This window comes from Corvus cornix, chromosome 11, assembly GCF_000738735.6.
Source record: "Corvus cornix cornix isolate S_Up_H32 chromosome 11, ASM73873v5, whole genome shotgun sequence".
Classification (NCBI taxonomy): domain Eukaryota; kingdom Metazoa; phylum Chordata; class Aves; order Passeriformes; family Corvidae; genus Corvus; species Corvus cornix.
This window is the reverse complement of record NC_046341.1, coordinates 1,789,718-1,810,659: the sequence shown is the minus strand read 5'-3', so window position 1 is coordinate 1,810,659 and position 20,942 is coordinate 1,789,718. Positions and strand designations below refer to the sequence as shown.

At 50.6% G+C, this 20,942-nt stretch overlaps 1 long non-coding RNA gene across 1 annotated transcript in view; it reads left to right on the top strand.

Annotated features, from left to right (window-relative positions):
- The window catches only part of LOC109145172, a 30,244-nt gene extending 24,290 nt beyond the window's left edge, over positions 1-5,954 (top strand). The window contains exon 3 of the long non-coding RNA XR_002046442.3: positions 5,654-5,954. This is a non-coding gene — a long non-coding RNA (uncharacterized LOC109145172). The remainder of the gene's footprint in view (positions 1-5,653) is intronic.
- The last annotated feature ends 14,988 nt before the right edge of the window (positions 5,955-20,942 follow it).

The following is a 20,942-nucleotide window of genomic DNA, read 5'->3' as shown; positions in this document are numbered from 1 at the left end:
TATGTTTGGTGAAGGATTTTGCTGCTGGAGAGGGGCCGGGCCTGGCTGGGGGCAGAGATTTGGGAATCCTGTCCCTGAGGGAAGGGCGATGTCCCTGCTGACGGTGGCATCCCTGGGCTGGGTGTTCTGGAGTGAAATGGAGTCCAGGATTTTACTGCATCCTTGTCTGGGAGGGTGCAGTGCCTTCACTGGCACCTGAAAAGTGAATTTGTTCACACCTGGAGTGCTTGGGGATCTCAGGGAGAGGAATGGAAATGGAGAATTAAGAGCTGGAAGGATGGGCTGGAGCAGGACCTGGCCGATCCCCTGTGGATCCAAGTCCTGGCAGCTTTTCCAAACGGCTGCTGAGCTCCATTTGTCCCTGCTGAGACCAAATTTCCCGTGGGATGTGCAGGAAGAGTCCCCAAAAGCCTGGGATGGTGCTCAGGGCACGATGGGCACTGCCAGGGGGGCAGGAGCAGCACATCTGCAGCACAGCTGGCTCGGCATCCTGGGCTCAGGGAGAGGAAATGTGGAAATAAATGGGTTTTATTTGGGATCAGGTTGCAGCACAGCGCTGATAAACGACCATCCCGCTTCCCCCAAATGGGGGAACCCAGTCCTGGAGGTATCAGTGCATCTTTTAATGGCCTTGCTCTGAGAAACACAAGGATTCTGTTGAAATGGGATTTTAATGGTTCCTCCCTCTCCCCTGCTGCTCCCTGCAAAGCCTTTTGAGCTGGGAAGGAGGCAGGGGACGGTTGGAATGCTGTTCCTTTGTGGGCAGCCCAGTTAAAATCTTAATTATGCTGGTTATCAGTCTGTAAAAGGCTCTCCAAGAGAAAAGGGGGTTTTTATTTCTGGTTGTTTGACAGCGAACCTGAAATGCATCACTTGATACCATAACTGTACTCCATTCACCCCATTCTGCCATTCCAACAAAAAAAGGGGAGTTTGATGCTCCCTTTAATGCCCAGAACTACAGAAAAGGTCATTGGAAGTTTTACTGGCTCGTGAATTCCAGCTGTTCACTCAAAGTGCATCTTTCCCATGCCTAAAAATGTGCTTTATTTGGGTTTGGAGATAAACGGCTCATCCAGGGAGACTGAAGCTCTGGAGAAGATCCTGGATCCGAGATACGTGTAATAAATCCAGGAAAATGGGCATGGAATGATGCAAATGGGGAGAAGTTTGCTAAATACAGGATGGGAATGTGGATGCAGCCACGTTCTGGGGCTGGGTTTGTCCTTCAGGATTTTTCTTGCTCACATGAGGTAAAACTTCCCAAGTTGGGCTCTTCTCCCAGGGAACAAAGGACAGGACAAGAGGAACCTGCTCCAAGTTCTGCCAGGGGAGAGGTTTAGGTTGGATTTTGGGATAAATCCTTGCCCAGAAGGGTTGGCCAGGCTGGCACAGCTGTCCAGGGCAGCGGTGAAGCTCCCATTCCTGGAGGGATTTAAAAGCCACGCTGAAATAGCAGAATTTACAAATTTACACTCCTGGCTGCCACAGAACTGGTAAAATCAGGGAATAATGTCCTTCTCTTCCCTCCCCATCCCCATCTTCCTGCCTCTGTCTGCCCCAGGTCTCACAGGTGCTGTGGCACAAGCAGGACCTCCCCAGGGTCCAAACCTGCAGCTTCCCAAATTCACCCCAAAAAAACTCTGGCCCTGGGAGAGGGAGGAGGGCTGGGAAGCTCAGTGGGATGGAGCTGGATCCCGGTTTTTAAGGTGAAGCTGCAGGGAGAGAAGGCAGGTTATCCTGGGATTATTTTGTCTTTAGAGAGGTTGAAATTTGGGAATTGTCTTTAGAATCAGAGGGGTTTATATCCCTATGGAAAACAGGTAATGCATCCCTTGGGTAGGGCCAGGGAGGGAGTAAAAGCCTTCCTGGCTCTGCAATCCCTCCTGCTGGGAGCTCCACCTGTGCCTTGGAATGGGAATGGTGGTGGAGGGAAAGTTAGAAATGCCCAGAAAACAGAATCTGTGCTTTGTCCAAACCCGGAATGGTTGAGTTCCACACAGGAATGAAAACAAGACCTTGGAGGCTGAGGGCTTGTTCCTTTGGCGTTGGGATTCTTCCCTTTTTTGAATGGAATGGAGTCAAAACATGAGGGTTTTGGATAGGAAAGGCTCCCCCTCCCACCACTCTGCCTCCCTTCATCCCTCTGGAGGCAGCCGAGGGATCACGCTGGACCTGGGATTCTGTTCCACCAAATATTGTTGGAATTAATCCCAGTCCCCGTGGACTGTTTGGGCAGAAAACATCAAGTTCCTTCCATGCAGCCAAGAGGAACCATGTCCTGAGCCCTAATCCCAAAAAAACGTGGGATGAAAAGCTTCACTTCCAGCCAGCAAATATGGCCCTGCTTAAATTGAGCGCCATGGAAAACTTCCCGTGCCTGCTTCCCTGTTTTAAATAGGGATGGTGCGAGCACAGCTGGTGGCTCCTGGATCTGCGGCCGCCTGTGGGACCTGGAGGGGCTGGAATGTCCCCACCTGCGAGGAGAGGAGCCCTGGGGTGTTGGGAATGCCGGCTGGGAAGCGCTGGTACCAAGGATAATCCCGTTGCTCTGCTTTCCCTTTGGATAAGGGCACTGCCTTGTTTTTCCAAGCCTTTCCAAGTGTAACTCTTGGCTCGTGGAGGCTTCGGGAGAGGACGGAGCTGCAGGAGGTGGTGGCTGCCAGCTGCTGCATAAAACCACTGCCTTGGTCCAAAATGCCTCCGGGAGCGCCCCGGGCTCATCCCAGCATTCCCAGGGGATCACGCTGACCTAGATTCCGCTGGAGCGCTTGAGGTGGAGCCTCGGCTACAATGTGGCTTTTATCTGTTCCCAGAGTGGATCCAGAGGGTGTGGAATGTGCGCGGAGCTTTGATTTCCTTGGAAAGCTGTCGTGGCCAGACCTGCTGCCACATGGTTGGGTTGTTTTTTCCTAATCTCCCTCCTTGATCCTTTTGGAGGAGTTCAGGAGGAGCTTATCATCCAGCTAGGAATGGCTGGGAGAATCCATGGATTTATCAGGCACCTGGAAGGCTCTGGAGGCAGGAGCTGGAGCAGATATTTGCTGGGAGAAGCAGCTTTTCCTCTTTGAAGTCCCCACGTGTTCAAGGCAGACATTTCTTATCTGGATTGTTTTCGCAGGGGGGAGGTAATGCCATGGGAAATTATGGAATTGATGGAATTCCTGGAATAACATTTGACAGGCTGGGAAGAGCAGGATGTCTGCAAGAGTCCCCCACTGTGAGTTTGCAGGAGGGGCTCTCTGGGAAGGAGCTGAGGGTCGGTGCTGCTCCACAGGTGGAATTCCTGCACTCGAGAGTCTCCCAGCACTTCCAGAGCCTTGGGGGTTTGCATTCCTGAAGGTGCCACCTCCTCATCCTGAACTGGGATGAAAAATCAGGCATGGGACTCGTTGTGGGCTTGATCAGGGGATCCCCAAGGGCTGAATCATGGAATGGGGTGGGTGGGAAGGGATCTCTGAAGGTCCTCAAGTCCAACCCCTGCCATGAGGATTCCCGGCTTTCCACTGTCCCAGGCTGCTCTGAGCCCTGTCCAGCCTGGCCTTGGGCACTGCCAGGGATCCAGGGGCAGCCCCAGCTGCTCTGGGCACCCTGTGCCAGGGCCTGCCCACCCTCCCAGGGAACAATTCCTTCCCGATATCCCATCCATCCCTGCCCTCTGGCAGTGGGAAGCCATTCCCTGTGTCCTGTCCCTCCATCCCTTGTCCCCAGTCCCTCTCCAGCTCTCCTGGGGCCCTTTAGGCCCTGCAAGGGTCTCTGAGCTCTCCTTGGATCCTTCTCTTCTGCAGGTGAGCACCCCCACCTCTCCCAGCCTGGCTCCAGAGGGGCTCCAGCCCTCGGAGCAGCTCCGTGGCCTCCTCTGGACTCACTCCAGCAGCTCCACATCCCGATGCTGGAATTCCCAGAGCTGGAGCTCCTTTGGGGTCTCACCTGAGCAGAACAAAGGGAAGAATGCCCTCCTTCCCCTGCTGACCCCAGGGCAGGAGGATTCCCTTTGCTCCCCTCCTGCAGTCCCTGGTTGCCATCTCCCCTTCCCAAAAGGCTTTTCCTCCCTGTTTGTATCTTGGACAACATCCAAACCAAGGGAAATGGGGTTGAAATCCCAGCTGTGCTCAGGATTGGCCCAGTTCAGGTGTTCTGGTGACATCTGCACACCTGGGCACTGCTGGCCAAGGGTTGCCTGAGTTCCCTCTGCAGCTCCTGGAAAAGATTCCCTGCTTTTGATGTGCCACGTGTGCTGGCCCTGCCACTGAGCAGGAATTGTCTCACAGAGCCGGAATATTTACGTTCCAATCTTCCTCCTTTTGGGCAAAGGACAGTCTGGGCCCATTTCTCCAGCCTTGCTCTCATTAGTGCAGGGCTGCAGTTCATCAACCCTCATAAATATTTATATCCCTAGCATTCCTTGTAGAATTCCAAGCCCTGCCCGGGATTTCACGGGATGCTTTGTGCTGTTTATTGTGCAACAGCTTTGCCATGGGTGCTCGGACAGGGAATTCCCTGGTGGCCATCGGGGCCAGGGAGGCCTTTTCCCCTCTGGATGTGTTTGTGATCCCGGTGGGAGCTGCCCTTCCCTCGGTGTTCCCTGAGTGGGCGTGGAGCAAAGGCCGGTTGGGGATTCCCCCATGGATGCTGGGAGTCCAAAGGATTTGCAGCTCTGCCAGCCCTGAGCACTCAGAAATCAGGAGTTGCTCCCAAAAAATCAGGGGTTTGTAATAAATGAAGGAATGGAGGGGGGTTCTGGCTCGTTTCCCAATAGCTGTGGCGCTGGGTGGGAAGGGACCTTAAACGTCCTCCAGTGCCAGCCCTGCCCTGGGACACCTTCCACCATCCCAGGGTGCTCCAGCCTGGCCTGGAACACTTCCAGGGATGTGTCCCCTCACTTCAGAGGCAGGAAAAGACAAAGGTGGCTCTCATGGATAAGGATTTATTTGGATTTTGTGTCTTTTTCTTGCTGCTCTGATGAAGCTGGTTGGCTGCTAAGCCATCAGTGCCTATGGAGAACACTGGGAATGACAATCATGGAATTATGGAATCAGTTAGATCGGAAAAAACCCTTTAAGATCATTGAGGCCAACTGCATCCTGAAATTTTAGGTGTTTAACTCTTTATTTTACTTTTTTAAACTGAGAAAATTAAAACAAAAGGGTCTTTGCTGGATGTTTTTCCAGAGTTCTGTGGAGTAAATGGGATGTGTGGCCATTCCTAATATTTGTATTCCCAAAAAATTCCCTGATGTGGTGCCTGAAGGAATCAGCTGATCAAGAACCTTGTTCAAGTAACTTCCACATAATAGAATTCCTTCAAGACTTTTCCAGATTTTTCTTCCAAGCGTTTTATTTGTTAGAATGAGCTATTTTTGGAGAATAAAAGGAAGCATGATCACTAATAATTATTAACAATTATTAATTACAATATTATGTTAAATTATTATTAATATCAGAAAGAAGTTCCTGCTGTGAAGGAAAAATACAAACCCAAAGTCTCTACTACTTAATAAATAGTGAATATTTTACTTAATAAATAATTTTACTCAATAAATAAATCTGCTGAAGCGTTGACAGCTTTAACGAGTTCATTCTTTTACTCAATTAGAGAAGATCTTTATTTTGAATTTTAACAGAATATTCATTTTCCTTCTCTCTTTTTCCAGGCAGGATTATTGACTCCACGCTGTGGGAATTCACCTCCTGAGCACCTGCACCAGGTACTGCGTTTCTTTCGTTGCATTTCTGGGCCGTTTTCCCATGGAATGCCACTTCCCAAGGTTTTCATGCTGGAATGGTTGCGCTGTGCTTGAGTTTTAATTTTACTTTTGGAGGTCTGGGCTCCGTATTTTGCTCACCTCCCACTGGCATCCCAGATTTTAATTGCAGGAAGAGGTGATGTGGCCTTTGGAAACGGGGAGAGTGTTGTGCAGAGTGGATCGAGGTTCATGGAGGCCTTGGAAAACCTCGGATCTTTATTCCTGGTTGTTCCCAGAGCACGTGGTGAGGGCCTTTGGGAACGAGGATGTTGTTGTGCAGGGTGAATCGAGTGGTTCACGGAGGCCTCGGAAAACCTGGGATTTTTATTCCAGTTGTTTCCAGAGCATGTGGTGAAGACCCTTGGAAACAGGGATGATGTTGTGCAGAGTGACTCGAGGTTCATGCAGGCCTTGGAAAATCCGGGATCCTTATTCTGGAGCACGTGGGGAGGGCCCTTAGAAATGGGGATATTGTTGTGCAGAGAGAATTGAGTGGTTCGTGGAGGCCTTGGAAAATCCAGGATCTTTATTCCCAGTTGCTCCTGGATTCTGTGGTGAGGGCCCATGGAAACAGGGATATTGCTGTGCAGAGTGACTCGAGGTTCATGGAGGCCTTGGAAAAGCTGGGATCTTTATCCTGGAGCACGTGGGGAGGGCCGGATGAGCACCTGGCTGTCTCCGCCGCTCCGGTTGCGCTCTGCCCGTGCCTGTGTAACTCAATCCTCTTCCCAGCTGTTCCTGATCCCAGATGGAGCCTGTCAGGAGGAGCAGCCCCGTGTGTGACCCGAGCCATCGCTGTGGCTGAAATCCTTTTGTGCTCCTGTCAGCCTGAGCCCCCCGCCCGTTCCATCACTCAGAGTTCTGGCATGCGCCGGCACTGCAGGGCCCGAGGCAAACTGGGAAGTGCTTGACCCATTTCTGGGATGGCTTTCAGATGGGATTTTATTGGTTTATGAGTTGTTACCTCTGTTTCCTCTTCTAAACCAAGTTGCAAAAGTGGAGAGGGAATCAAGGCCAATTCTCCCTCTTTCCCAACATGGGAAAACCAATCCCATGTGTCGGCCCCGCTCCCATCACGTGCTCGGGCTCATCCTCCGCGGATATTTTTCCATCCTGAACCCGCTGCTCTGCTTCACTGGTGTTTTTCGCTCCTTTGTTTATTCCCCAGCCACTCGGGATGAGCGCAGAATCCCGCTGGCAGGAACATTTGTGGGAAATCACATCACGTTGCACGTTCGCGCGAGGCCAAATCCACCAGAGAGCCGCCGGCGAGCGCTCGCGTGGCCACGGAGCAGATTCTGTTCCCATTACTCAGCGGAGAGGCTCGCTGGCTGTTTATAGCTGTTGGGTGGGCAAGAAAGTGGGGAAGAGTCGGGTTTTGTCAGAGCCTTTGATGGTTGAGGCTGGGTGGGAATGAAAGCAGCTGGGCTGGGTTGAGTAATGGGGTGGCACTGGTAGCCCTGACTCGCTGGAGTGACTCGTTTCTCTCTGTGGTGATGGGGATTTGCCTGCTCAGCCCGTTCCTCGGAGCTGCAGGAATTGCTGGAAGGCTCTGAGTCAGCGCATGGATTGTTATGACTCGGCCTAAGAGCTGGATTTGCCTAAAGGAGCCAAGGCTTCTTTGTTAGGGAAATGTGAGGACTTTATTTAGCAATTCCCACTTAATGCCTGTGCTCCTGGAGAGCTGCTCCTGAGTGATGGTTGGTCCTAAATTCTCTGCTCCCAGTGCCCTGCACTGATGGATAATTCTGTGTTTTCCTGCTTCTCTCCTTGGAAAAGCAGCTGTGGCTTTAATGCTCAGATTGGACTTCACAACTGAGTAAAGCATCCCTTGATGGCTCCGTTTTCCTGCAGGGGAGCAGAAAGCCCCAATAAACGGTTCCAGTTGTGGTTCTGGAGATAAATGTGGGCTCTGGTGGATGCTTTTGAAATGGAGGTCAAGCAAAAGTTGCCTCATCCTTGAAGGATTTGCTTGACAAAGGTAGCTGGAATAAAGCCGGATGTTTTTCTGGAGGGCTGGCCGTGTATCTGAGGAGAACAATCAGCGTTTTACGGGCTGAAGCCACACCAAAGGGATTCAAAACTGGCCGAGACATCTGAAATAAAAATATTCCTCATCAGGGAGCTCTCAGGAGTTGGGAGGTTGGTGCTTGGGCTCCGTGAGCTTGGCCCGCTCTTGTTCTGTCCCCTCATCAGCAAGCCCAGGTCCTGATAAAATCCCTGCTGCTGGAGCTCTGCACGGCTCCGCCTTGGCTCGGAAGCGCAGGGTGGTGGCTCAGGGAGCTGTGCCGTGTGCTCTGGGAGCCTTGGCAAGCTCAGCCCACGGACATCAGATGGGCTTGGATGCAGCTGGAGCTGGCATTGAGGCAGGAGGGCACTCCCACTGGCACTGCCACGGGGATAAAGCCTTTGGGAAGGGCAGGATGAGCTCCCAGCAGGGCAGGGAAAGGTCAGTGGGGTGCTGGGATGGGTGTAAAGGGAAGCCTCGTGTCCCGCACCAAACCATGGGGGATTGGTCCTAAATGCCTTTTCCGAAGGCTGTCAAAAAGTGGAAGTTAATATTAAAAAAGGGGGAAAAAAAAAAAGAGAGCAAGAGATTGGAAAGCTCTTAATGTAGTGCATTTCTGAAAAAGCCTGAAATTAATGGAGTGCCTTGGTATTTATGCACTGGGATCGTTTTGAGAGAGAAAACTTTGGAAACAAAAGGATAAGATAGAGTGAGAATCCGAGCTGGAAGCGAAACCCCAGCATGCCGTGCCTTGGCCACAGCCCAGGGCTTGTGATGGAGGTGCCACAGAGGATTTGCTGTCCCCTGGTGCTCCTCAAACCAGGCCTGCATGGGAGGGGTGCTCAGGCAGGACCTCAAGAAGCTTTAATTTTAGGACTTGATGTAGTTTTGGGGTTTTATGGAGCCAGGTGAGTGGGGGAAATGGGATTGTTGGGGGGGGTGCAGGAGATCAGCACTGATGAGTTCACAGTCCCTGCAGGACTCGCAGCTTTGTGAAGAAATACACTTGGAAATCCTCCTGTATTCCAGAGGAAAGGACTGTTGTTCCTGGGGATTTACAGGAGATTGACACCTGGAGCCACAGGAAGGTCCTTGCTGGCTGGAGTGTCCCACCAGGAGGTGCTGCCTCCCCTGTCCCTGGTGTGTCCTTCAAGGGAGTGAAGCTCTTGGAGCTGATGATGCTCGTTACTCTAACGAGTTTTCTCTCATTAAACATCCCAAAATGATATTTAGAGGAAAGACTCGTCAAGGACAGCAGTTGGCTGTTGGATGTTTTTAGGTGTCTTTGTATTATGACTGTTTGAAGCTGAGGGCAGGTTGGTGCCTTGCTCTGGGAGCTCTGAAATGGGCAATGGATTTTAAGGAGAACGAAACTTTCCCTTCCTTTCCTCCCTGATTTCTCTCCAGACATCTCCATAGGTACTGCTCCATTTGGCATGTGCAGAGTTCTGTCAGAACAGACAGCTCTGATGGGGCAGAGGCTGAGGGTCGTGATAAATCCCCCCTATTAAACCCCACTTATTCACTTCCCAAAATAAATCATTCTGGGAGAGAAAACAGTTCAGATTTTGTGTAGCAAAACCAGGGAAAAAAAAATTTCCATGTCAGCTCGGTGATTGGTGATGAGTTCTTGTTCTAATCCAGTGCTGGCAGATTGATCCCGGTGATTCCGTGCTCCCTGGAATCCCATTTTCCCCCGGGCTGTGCCGTGCCTGTGCTGCCTTTCAGTCCAATCCCATTTTGCTTCTAGTATCATAAACCTTAAATAAATATCCTAAACCATAAATATTATCATATTAATGAGCTGAGCTGTTGAGTTGCTTCCAGAGCAGAGGTGAAGTGCCTCTGAGAGCAGGTAAATAATGTTCTCCCTTTTGTTGTTGTTGTTGATTGAGCTGGAAAGGAAACACCTCTGGGTGTCCCCTGGAATGTGAACAATGTCCATCATGGATCAGGATTGTTGGGATTCGTCTGCTCTGGCCTTTCTTGGCCACGGGAGGAGCAGAGCGCTGTGAAAAGTCAGCGCTGTGTGCGTGAGGCTCAGGGCACGGAGAGCTGAGCTGGTGTTCTGAGATCCCTGTGAAACACAGCTGAGCACGGAACGACTCCAGAGCCACCCCCTGGCAGGGGAGCCATGGATATCCCTCGGTGCAGCACGTGGGATGAGCTCCTGAATCCTGGGAGGAGCTCAGGACGTTCTCAGGCTGCCTGAGGACAAAGGATTGGTGTTCCAGGCCTTGGGGACACAGCTCTGCTGGCCTGGCAGCATCTCCAGGTTCTGGAAGTTGGGAGAAGCCTCCCCAGGACCATCAGCTTGGAACTTGCAGGAGGGATTTAATCCCAAGGTTTATTCTGCTGTGAAGCTCCTTTTGGGGCAAAGCAGTTCCTGGGGATGTCCTGGAAAAGCAAAAAGTGGCTGAGGAGTTCCTGGGGATGTCCTGAGCTGCCTGTGGCCACAGGGATGGCAGAGGGTGGTGGCCACAGGGATGGCAGAGCAGTGGTCCCCCCCCAGGATGGCAGTGACAGGCTGCCACAGTGGGCTCAGGATGCCCAATTCCAAATAACATCCAGCCCTGGAAGAGGGAAAAGCCTCCAAAGAGCAGCCAGGATGACCGGACTGGAAAATGTTTTGGCCACTTAGCTCCAAGATTTGAAAAGCTTTAATGGGAGCGAAACCTGCTCTGGGGGGCAGGAAATGGGATCTGGAGGCCCAGTGCCTCAGTGGGAGCATTGCTGTCCTCGGAGGAGCTGTGCAGACGTTTCTTTTTATCCCAAATAGAGCAATTTCCTGCCTTCCAACTGTTGCAGTGTGCCTGTGCTTCCCCAGGAATCCACAGCAGCAGGAATGTGGCATCTGTCAGCGCGTGCAGCAGGGACAGCACAGGAGCTGAGAGTGGGGCTGGGCAGGAGGGGCTGAGTGTGCTTGAAATAAAAAACCCCCTGCGCTGCTCCCCGAGCCTGGGGGAGCTGCAGGAGCAGGGAGGATGTGGGGAACACCAGGATTTTGGGCTCAGAGGGCAGAGGAGGTGGCAGAAATGCGGCTGACAAGTGTGGCAGGCTGGGCACAAGAGCAATGCCCAGCCTGTGGTGGCACGAGGTGGATCTGGAGTTGCTGAAAGGAGCAGATTTCAGCGGGATTTAGTCCGGGGTGGCTTCAGCTCTGTGGGGCTTGGGAGCTCTCTTATGCCTGCTGGTTAATTTGCTTTTGTGGCCAGAACCCTTCTGCTGTCCCATCTGCCCCTCCTGCATCCTGAGGCGTTGGCACCTCTTGGAATCACAAATTGGAGTCCCTGGAGTGTCACTTGAATTTCCAACCGGTTACTTGCCCGGTGGATTCAATCTGAGTTTTTGGATCAGTTTATTAAAACTTAAATACCAGGCTGAATTGGAATGAATCCTCCCTCCTGGGCTGGACCTGGGAGTCTCCTGAAGGTTTTTATTCCCCGTGGAGTCTCCAGCACGCCTGATTTATGCAGTGCAGCCCAGCAAGAAAAGCTTGTCCTAAGTCAGTTCCTCTCTTGTAGTGCTGAATTTTGGCATCAGTTTATTTAAACCTTAAATACTGGGCTGAATTGGAATGAATTCTCCCTCCTGGGTTGGACCTGGGCATCTTTTGAAGGTTTTTGTTCTCTGTGAAGTGTCCCTCACACCTGATTTATGCAGTGCAGGTGCCCCCAGCAAAAAACCTTGTCGTGAGTCAGCTCCTCTCTTGCAACGCTGCGTTTTTGGATCCATTTGTTTAAACCTTAAATACGGGGCTGAATTGGAATGAATCCTCCCTCTGGGTTGGACCTGGGAGTCTCCTGAAGGTTTTTATTCCCCGTGGAGTCTCCAGCACACCTGATTTATACCCTCAGCAAAAAAATAAACCCCTTGCTCTGAAAAAGGAGACCTTTGGTAAGTGGGGCAAGATAAGCGCCTTGATGAGCTGCATTCCCTGCAGGGAAGAAGGGAAGGATCTCCTGGAAGGTGTTGAGGATGCCGATTCCATCTGTCTCTGGCTCCACCTGGGATTCTCCAGAGCGGCTCGGGCTGCTTAGGCTGAGCGCAGGGATTTGCTGGCAGGAGCACAGCTCGGCTCTGTGCTGAGCCTACAGAACAGTGCCCTCTCGTGTGCTGACAGGGCTGGGAGCTGCGGTCCCGGCCCAAACTCCTCACGGGTTTGGGAGCGTGGATCAGGAATTCAGCCTGAGCCGTGTGCACGGGTTGTTGTTTGTGGTTGTTTTCCTCTCTGGGTCACAACGGCTCTAAAGGTTTTTGTGGCCTTAAAATTATGTAACTTTAAATTATGTAAATGAGATTTTTTTTTTTTTTTTTTTTTTTTTTTTTTTGGTATGGAATGATTTTTTTTTTTAATTCTAATAAGGAGAAAAGCCTAATAATTCAATTTTCTTTTTTACTTTCGTGCTCCAGCTGGCACAGATTGCAGTGCTCTGTGTGCAGTGGCAGCAGCTGAGCTCACGTGCCAGGAACTGGAGGTTTAAGGTGTAGATCCCTATTTCAGAATGGCCCCAAAAGAGAAAATTCACCATTAATATTTGCATTTCTGGGTGGTGTTGGTTTGGGTTTTCCCCATCACTGTTTGTCACTGCAGTGGGACTGTGGGAGCTGCTCTGTGAGGTTCAAATCCTCATCTTGCCAGAGACTTTGCAGATTCCAAACCTGTGTCTTCTCTCTGCTCACAGCCTCCCAGCACAGCCCAGTTGCCTCCATCATTTCACTGGCTGGGGATAATAAATCCCATTCCTCATCCATGGAATCCTCAAGGTTGGGAAAGACCTCCAAGGTCATCCATTCCAACCCTGCAGCCTGTGGCAGCGATGGTCCTCGTGCTGTTCTCTCTCCATCTGTTATCACCTTTTACCCTTGGCTACTCTTTGCATGGTCTGAGTTTGGTTCTTTCTCCAGGGATTTATCTGGATGAAGTTATCCAGCCTGGAGCTCTTATCTGCTCCAGGGTGTTCTAGGGATGGGGAGATGTGGAGAAATCAACTTCATTCCGGGCCCGTAGGTGGGTTGGAAAGGTTGTGGTGCTTTTAGGCTGGTCTAGAATAAATGCACCTGCAAATTAATATCCTTTGGAATTGTAGGAGAACCCGTGCTGGGAATTCACTTGATTTGGGGCAGTGCTTGTTTTCCAAACATGCTTAAAAATAATTAATCTGGGAAGACTTAAATCTTTTTATGAGGTTTTTAACCCTGCTTTGCTGGTGCCTCCTCCCTGCTGCAGGAGAGCAGAGCCTGCCTGATTTTTCCCTGGGATTTGGGAGTGTTTTCCATTGGGATGGACGGAGCCTGTCCCGAGGTGGAGGAATGTGTGTTAAATAAACAGCCAGCATGGGCCCTGCTCGCCCTGGGTGTGTTTGCCTGCTGTTTAGGAAGGGGGGTGTGTTTGGATGAAGGATTTCTATTTTGTGCTCGGGCTCCCTTTGCACTCACTCCAAGGGCTGAGATCCCGCGCTTGGATCCAGCCAAGGGCAGTCAGGAGGGGACTGGAATTGCATAAACCAGAGATGATGTCCATGTGGATGAGCCTGGAGAACCGGGTCCTGTCCAACAGCTTTAGGATCTTGCTGTTGAGGGTAGGCCTGGATGACCTTTAATGCCCCTTCCAACCCAAATTGTCCCAAAATTCTGTGGGATCTGGGTTGTAATCAGTGCCGTTTCCCCGTGGTTGGTCCTGTTTTGCTTCCAGCACAATTCCAGCATCAGTTCCTGGCTCTGAGGATGGAGATTCCAGACTGAACCTTGTGGATGCTCCTCTGCTCACAGCCCCACCTTGGTGGGGGAAACAATCAAACCTTTCTTTTGAGAAGTGGAATCATGGAAATTCCCATTCCGAGGGCTGGGTCCTTCCAACCCAAATCATCCTGTGGAAGCTCCGGCCTTGCAGAGGAGCTGAACCCGAACCAGCTCTGGGGAATCTGCAGGGTTTTCCCAGAGAGTGGCTGCGAGTGGGGCTGGTGGAATCTCTGTCAGAAGGAAAAACCCCTGGGAATGCCGGTGCTGTGCCCCAAGATGATGCCAAGAGAACAAGAGGCTGCTCAGGCAGAGTGTCGGATTTAGCCTGGAAATGTCTGGGAGGGAGTTTTCCTTCTGTTGCCCCTTGAGCCAGGGAAAGTGACTTGGTGTGCACACTCTTCAGTCCGAGTCGAGTCGCTTCCCATTTTTCTCTGGGAAGCCGGGCAGGAAGATCCTGGGCATTGGCAAAGCAGGGTGGGAAGGGCTGGTGCTGCACCTCTGCTTCTCCTGATGATTGATTCCAAAGGTCTTTGCTCTGAGCCTGCTGTTGACCCCAAAGTGGGAAGGCAGCGCTGATCCCGCTGTTCCGACCAAGGCAGGTGCCAGGATCTTGGGATATTCCCTGCTGGGAAGCGCAGCTGGTGCTGCTGGGTGCAGGACTGACCCATGGTGGGCTGCTGAGGCCTCAGAGCTCTGAATTTCTTGCCACAGCAGAATTATGTCGCTGCCATTGTGCCTGCACGCAAAGGCTGCACCAGTAATTCCATGTTCCTATAATCCCCCCGCTCGGATAAAAATCAGATGGGAGCAAATGCGCAGCACATGAGGACTGAAGACTTTTATTACAATATCTTTTTAATTATCAAGGTGGGGAATCACGTTTTACAAAGTCCAATAAATTGACTTTTATTATGGTTTGTGTGAGGACTTATTTAATAGCAGATTACATGAGACGCTGACACAATTCCTTTTTCTTTGCCGGAGGTTTATTTGTCGCTCGTTGAACTCTGGGAAAACGAGCTGGGAATGGAAGCAGAGGGTTGCAGATGTGATTCAAGAGATGGTTCATGTTCATGGTTTAGATTAGCTCAGCTTAATTCCAGACTGTGAGCACTTGGAGCAGCTGGGAAACCCAACCCAGGCAGTTGGGCTTTATTAGGAACGAGCTCCTGCTCTTTTCAATGGGTGCTTTGGGAAGTCTCAAATTCTGAATTATGGCTCTGGCTTTGGAAGGAGCTCCAGTTGTTCTGTCTGCTCCTTGGTGTTGGAACTCGGGGCTTCTGTGGGGCCTCCTGCCCTGGGCAGGTGTGGAGAGGGGATGGGTTTGGTTCTCTAAGCTGGGAACCGCTGGATTATCCATGGAATGGTTTGGGTTGGAAGGGATCTCGAAGCTCATCCAGTTCCACCTTCCGCTATCCCAAGTTGCTCCAAGCCCCATCCAACCTGGCCTGGGACACTTCCAGGGATCCAGAGGCAGCCACAGCCTCTCTGGGAATTCCATCCCAGCCTCTCCCCACCCTCTCAGGGAAATTTTCCTTCCCTATCTTCCATCTAACCCTACTCTAGTGAAGCAGCCCCAGGATTCTGTGGTTTTGTGCTTTGTTGGGAATTTTTTCACTGACACTGAGGTTTGTTCACAGCGCATTCAGCTCTCGGTGATGAAAAGTTCCTCTCTTGGATTTCGGGTTTATTATTTGGATTTATTTGGTTGTAGTCCCTGTTTCTGACAGTTTACAGTCTCTGGGAGGGTCAGTCCCTACAAAAACCCTTTTCAGTTCTGGATGCAAACAAAAGCTGGGAGCAATAGTTTGGATATCAAGTTCTGTGTGTTGAGGACATGCCAGTTTGAGGGAATTGCACATGGATCCCCTTCCCAAATTTGTCTTTGGAAAAGCGACAGCCAAAGCTGCTCCCTGTGCTGAATAAGAGGAAACACGAGTTACAACTTGCACAGAGAGGTTCCAACATCATCAGGTTTATCCTCCCCTTTTAGCTCCTAGGAAAACTTTTGGGGGTGAAAATCAATCCTATAAGCCCATGAAAGACCTTTCTGGCCCCATGGCTACAGCGAGCACAGACATTTAAGGGATGATTTTCATACACATGGAGTCATCTTAGAATTCTGGAAGGGAACTGTTTGTCTGGGATTCATAATAAATTATTCATCCTTTTATTACCATAATAATCGCTTTTTATGGTTGCCCAAGTGAATGTTCTTATGAAAGCACAGAAAAATCCGTAATTATTTTCCAGGATTTTATAGTATTTCGTTTTTTCCTAGAGTTTTTCCCCATTCTGGGGGGTTTTTTGGTGTTATCACAAAGCAAAGCAGTTATTTCGTTTTTTTTTCTCCAGAGATAAAAGTCTCTCTGCACACTTGTTTTGTCTATCAGAGCTGGAAGAACATGAGAACAACTTATCCAGGGCAAATGCCCCTCTGGAGGCCTCTTCCCTGCGTTTTTAGTCCCTATGGATTCTGGGGGTGTTCCCTTTAAACTTGTGTAGGTCCATAATTGATTTATAGAGAATAAGAAATGTTGCCTTGTGCCAGGAACAACTGGAAACAGCCTGGAATGGAGGATTTTCCCCTTTAACAGGAGGAGGGTTTAGTGCTGATTAATAAAGAGCCTCCAGGGCCTACATTTGTGTTAAATTTAGAAATTCTCATTCACAACCTGGTTGTTGGAGGGGTGCACGGTTGTTGGTTGGTTTTTCCCAAAATAAATGGTTCCTGTGTGCATCAGCAGCTCCCAATGACGTTTATTTCCATGGTTTTGACCAGCCTGGTCTATGGAAGCTCAGCCTCAGCAGGGGGTTGGAATGAGGGGAGGTTTAAGGTCCTTTCTAACCCAAACCACTCCAGGAGCTTCTGGAAGTTGCTCTGAGAGCATGGACTGGGTTGTTGCTCTGTGCTTTGGAGGGAAAAGCTTTATGGAATGTTGTTGAACGAGGATATTTGGTGGTGTCAGAGGCTGAGGGAGTGTGAAAAGGACGGATAAATCTTGATCTTTGTGTCTCTTTTGATGAGCTGAGTCTCACCTCATGCCAAGTTCAGGGTTGCCTGTGATGCTCTTTGGGTCTTTAAGTGGTGCTCAGCCTGTGGAGCACTGAGCACCAGGGAATCTTGGAATAATCAAGAGATAACCTTGGAATTCTTTAATGAGTTCAGCTCCATTGGTCAGAGCCTGGTGCTGATGACACCAAGGTTGTGGTTCAATCCCTGCATGGGCCACTCACGTAAGAGTTGGACTTGATGATCCTATGGATCCCTTCCCACTCAGAATATCCAGTGGCCTGGAAATAAAGTGGGAATGAATCATACTCCCAGAAGTGTTTAAGAAAACCCGTTCTGCACGTTGGGGATCCTGCTGGATGTGTCCGTGGGGTTCCTGTGGGACCCCACACGTGAGGAGGTTCCAGAGTGGGAAATGATGACAACAGCCTGGCACAGCTGGAGGCTGGATCCTGGTTCATCCCCCATCCCTGATTTCCTGCTTGTGACCCAGGGTGGATCCGACAGGACTGGGCTCAGCGGCAGAGCTCGGCTCATTCCTGAGCTAAGGCATGGGACAAACCCTGTGGAATGAGGCTCCTGGACTGCAGCCTCGATACCTCAGGGCAAATATTCTCCAGGAACCCTTGCCTTTGGAGCTGATTTTATCCTGTGCATCCGTTTGGGCTCTGGGTGCTGGAAGGGCTGGGAAAGTGTCACCTTTTGGGGCCCAGCCCAGTGCACTCAGACTCCCCTTTCCATGGTGTTCAAACCTTTCCTACCCCCAGAAAATCCTGGATAAGTGCACTACAGTTGCTTCCTCCTTGGTCCTGCTTCATCCATGGACCAGCAGACTGGAAGATCCAGGAGCCCTTTGGCCACCTGGTTTTTGGTGTTGGCTCCTTGTCACCTGGGATGTGGTGCTGGGAGCTGAATTCTTCCCTGCCAAATGCCAAGGAGCTGCTTCTCCGATTTTTTTCCTGTTCTAAGTTTATTATATTAATGGAGAAGAAGTGCTTAAAGCCCTCGGTGGTTGCTCAGTGTAGCCTTTGGCACCACACGCAGCAGTGGTGGAAAGAAAGCAAACAGAAGTGTGAAGAGCCCGACAAAACACATGGAAAATATCTTGTATTATATAAACGGGCTCAATGCCTGTGCCTCAAGTGCTGCCTCTCATTTGAGTAAATTCCTCCTACCAAGGAGGCAGAAAAATCAGGAATTCAGAGGCAGAAGCAGTGAAAAGGGAGAGCAAGTGAGTGTTTTGGAGGTGTTCTGCCCATAGTGGGTTTTAAAGTGGCTGCAAGGAGTGTAAAGGAAGGAGATGTTCCAATGTCCCTTCAGGGAATACAGAATAAAAGAGGTGCTTGAGCAGGAAAATCACCAGACTGGGTTCTCAGATTGCAGAATCAGGCTGGGACTATGAGCTCCACAGGTTGCCACTGAGATAAGAGTTAAATGAGATTTAAAAACCCTTCAAAACCCCAACAAACTCCAAAAATAAAACTCCAAACAACCCCTGAACAACAGCAAAAACACCGTAATGAAGACCCGAACTGGATGATACCCAGGAGTAGAAATCCCGAGGTAATTGGAATATGTTTTAGTGGTGAACGGGCTGGGGCTGGGTTAATGGTTGGATTTGATGTTCTGAGAGCTCTTTTCCACCATGAGCAATTCCCGTCACTCAGGATGGACACAGGGGTTTCTAATCGAGCAGGAAGGGTTTGGGTTTTTTGTTTGCTGTCATAATTTGGGGCAGTTTCTTCCTCTCTCTGTGGTGCCAGAGGCAGAGATGCTGGTGGTGCACAGGTAAAGATCCTTTCCAAGATATCTGGGGTGGTACCTCTGGTATAGCCCGGTAATTTCAGGAAAATTACCTTTGGAATTTCTTCTGTGATCCAGGGTTTTGGGGCTTTAGGGAATGAAGGACCCTGTGGGCTCTCACTGCAACCTCCCCTCTCCATCCTCCAAGGAACATCCTGCCTCTTATCCATCCCCTCGTATCCATTCTCTGCCTCCATCATCTTTCATCTGCCCTTAATTAACTTTTCCCGTTCTGCTGAGAGTACAACATCCCAAGATTAACTTAAGAGGGAGTGCAAGGTTCCTGGAGAATTGAAAATCAATTTCTCTGTCTTGGTGTACCTGTCAAGGATTGAGTGCCAGGGCTGGAATTCATCCTCTGGTAGCTGATGGTATCGTGTCCACCTAAATCCCCTTTCTAGCAGGGCTGGAGCTGTGTTCGGCTGAGCTCCCTGGCTGCCATCCAGTTCTTGGTGGGATCGGGAAGCAGCGGGCTTGGAGTCGACGCCGACTCCTCCACGTCTGGCAAAAATCTGGTTGTGGAGCAAGAGGGAAACGCTGGCTGGTCAAAATTCCTGGGTGTCCTCATCCCTGACAAAAGCTGAGCTCTGCTGTTTATAAAAAGGATTGAGGGCCTTGAGTTGGGCTTAGTCAGCTGCTGATCCCTGGGAATGAGGAAGGGGGGTGTTGTTTCTCCATCTAATCACTTGCAGGCTTGTGATTACAACATTTAATGATGATGGCCGAGGTCAGTTTTTAATTAGCTGAGCCACATGATGGGCTCTCACAGTGCCAGCAAAGCCTTTCCTCATTGATGTCTGGCGTGATGTTCCAGAAGAGCAGCTGTGCCAGTGAAATCCTGGATTTATGGGTTAAATCATGCTGTGTATTTCCCAATCCCGAGCTGTTTTGCTCTGATCTGGATGGGACACGGTGGGTCCAGATTGCAGCGTGCAGCAAGTCCCTGTCTTTGTCCAACATGTTGAGGAGTGAGCAATAAATAGGAAAAAAAATCCAAAAGTCTTGGGAAGTTGGCAGATGTGGCTGTTACCAGGACTCACATGATGCTGTGGCCCGGTGGAACCGAGCTGTTGCCGATTGAATCACATGTTTTTGTCCTGGTAACAACCAATAGCACCCCGCTCCTTCCCCAAAATCCTAAATATAGCCCTGAGAACCTCCAGCCGGGGAGGATTGGCACCGCACCGTGCCTTTTCCACAAGCCCCGTGTGATGGCCGGGACGCAGCGGGGCCCATGCCAGGAGCAGATGGCAGAGCAGGCTGCACATTCCTGAGGCACTCAGCTTCTCCCTCTCCCCTTCCCTGCGAGGAGGGATGGATCCCGGGCTGGATTCACGCATGGCTTCGCCTCCAGCATGGATGGAAAGGTGTTGGAAAAGGCAAACGCATGACTTGGGTTTTCCTGGCCCACACGTGGATGATAACAATCCCCCCAATTCCCTCCCTGCCGTGGGATGGGGTGGAGGAGATGATTCCCTCAGGGATGAACCAGCCCCTTCCAAGCTGAATGCACACATTTGTTTTCCTGAACGTACATCTCGACACGCTCCGTGCACGCTCTGCCCTTGACCCTGCTTGCATGTGAGCTATAAAATTTTCCATCGATTTCCTGGAGGTCTGGAGCTTTCAGGCAAGGCTGTGTCCCTTTGAGCCATCCAGGTCTGGAGTGTGTTTAGGGGATGAGGTTTAGCCAAGTCTGAGGTCGCTCAGAGCTCTGCACGTGAGCAGATCTTCCCTTATCGTGCTGCTTTACTGAGCCAAGGACGCGTCCCTGGGGTGTTACTCCTCAAGCTGGGGCTAATTCTGGGGGGGTTTCACCTCCCCTCAAAGTCTGGGGCTGGTCCCTGGTGAAGGCAGAGCTTCCAACCTGTTGCATCGTTCATAAATTCATCAGATTTGGCTCTCAGACATTACTGCTGGGATAATTTTTTATGTTTTCCTGTAACATCACTGTCGAATTATGGTGCCTCAGTTGTTTTAGATTTGCCTCATTTTTGTAATCAGATTTAGCCCAGTTTGTGCTCTTTTCCCTCACTTTTGTCACCAGGTTTAGCCCAGTTCGTTTCTGCCTTCCTTGATTCCATCAGGAGCCAGGGCCCCGACCAGGAATCCTCCAGCCCTGACCTCAGGCACATTTCTGCTCTAAAGAGGGAGGAATCTCCTGCAAACCTTTTTGCTCCCCACTCTGGCCAGCTCCTGGCGCCCACTGGTCCCATTCCAAAGGAGGTGTGCTGAGTGAGCTCCCTCCAGTTGCCTCACACTCAACTTTGAGCCTCTCACAGCACCCAAGATTCCCGGTGAGAAAAACTTGGAATACGTGGGAGTTTGTCCCATATCTCTGTTGATTCAATACTTGAGGATTTTTCCGCTGAAGTTTTGGTTTAGGCAAAGCTGAGTTAGACTAAGGCTGGGTTTTGCCTCGAGGATTAACGTTGTGCTTCATGAAGTTGAGCAATGTTTTGCACTCCGAGCCTGACCTGGAGTTGCAATTCCTGGGGGAGTTGGAGGGAAGAGCTGTTTGGAGCAGCAGCGGGCTGAGGTGAGGGCTCTGTTTGGGGCGTTCCCCATACTCGGGGTGGGAGCTGTTCTTCCTTTCTTCTTGGCACGCAGGAAATGAGAACAGCGGGAAA